Below are 1,270 nucleotides of genomic sequence, written 5' to 3' on the forward strand. Positions count from 1 at the left end.
GGTCTCACCTTCTCTTTTTTTTTCTTTTTTTTTTCTGTTACTGTTCTCCTACTTTGCACTCAAATCACCTGGCTTCCCCACTGCTTGCCCGTGACGACACCAGTGAAAAGACCAACTTCGTGCTGTAAGCTTTGTGCCCAGCCATGGAGCAGCTGGGAACATCCCAGTCTTTCACCAACAAGGCGCTGAAGTCTCTGCTGTCACTCGGTGAGGACAGACCTGTGCAAGGCACCAGGCATGATGGAAGAAGTAGGAATGCTCCTGGAACAGTTCTCTGCAGCATCTTTGCTGATGGTGGCTCTACTTTGCTGGAGAAGTTGTAAGTAGGATCCATACAACCCACTTGGCTATGAAAAAGCCCAAGGAAAATAGTGCAATACCCACAAAAGTGGGAAAGATGTGGGGATGGTCAGCAGAGAAAGCAGCCCCCGCTGTCAGAGGTGTGAGGATTGGTACAGGAGGTTTCTCTCCCCATCCTATTGCAGTTTATTCAGGGAGAGCCAACAGGGTCCTGGCTGAGCAACGCAAAAAAAAATGGTTGATAGAAACAGACGCTCACCTCTCAACTGATGTTCTTGGTTGTTGGAAAGGTGCAGATTAAGCAGTAGCAAGTTTCTTAGCAGTTGTTATGTTCTGTGAGTGTTGGTGGAGTTGGACTGGGATTGAGGAAAGTCTCATGCTTCCAATAGATATTCCAGGCTGAAATGAGTCAGAAACTGGAGAGTTCCCAGAAAACATTTATTCAGCCTTCTGAGCCAACTGGAAGAACTTCTCCAGAGAGGACCAGCCCATTTCACTGATTTCAGAGTTTTGTGAAAAGTCCTTAACATTCTTTCAGGGCAGCGTAGTTAACATACCTAATTTTGTAAATTGTTTTGAAAAAGCGCATCAGAGTGTTTGGTTCCAAAAACATGAAGATGAGATACAACTGTCAGGATTTATTCTTTGTTATTTTAATCAAAATGGAGTCAAAGCTGACTTAAAAGTAATTATTACCAATTTAGAGTGCAGACAGTTTAGTTATAGAAAATTTCTGTCAAAACCGAGCCTGCTTGAGAGCTGAAGGTGTTGCATGGGGTGTGATGATAGTAAGTCAGTGCAGGTTTGCTTTTGCAAGCAAAGACAGCACAGCTCTTGCTGGGGACAGGAGTGGACTGAGTTGGTCTGCCTTTTTTCTGTGATGGTGCAAAGCGAAGGAAGTGAGTTTGACCTTGGACCTAGAAAGATTCAGGTGAGAAAAACATTGTGAAAATGTTGCACTTGGCCTTGG

Source organism: Haliaeetus leucocephalus, unplaced genomic scaffold (assembly GCF_000737465.1).
Source record: "Haliaeetus leucocephalus isolate CR32 unplaced genomic scaffold, Haliaeetus_leucocephalus-4.0 Scaffold848, whole genome shotgun sequence".
NCBI classification, from domain to species: Eukaryota; Metazoa; Chordata; class Aves; order Accipitriformes; family Accipitridae; genus Haliaeetus; species Haliaeetus leucocephalus.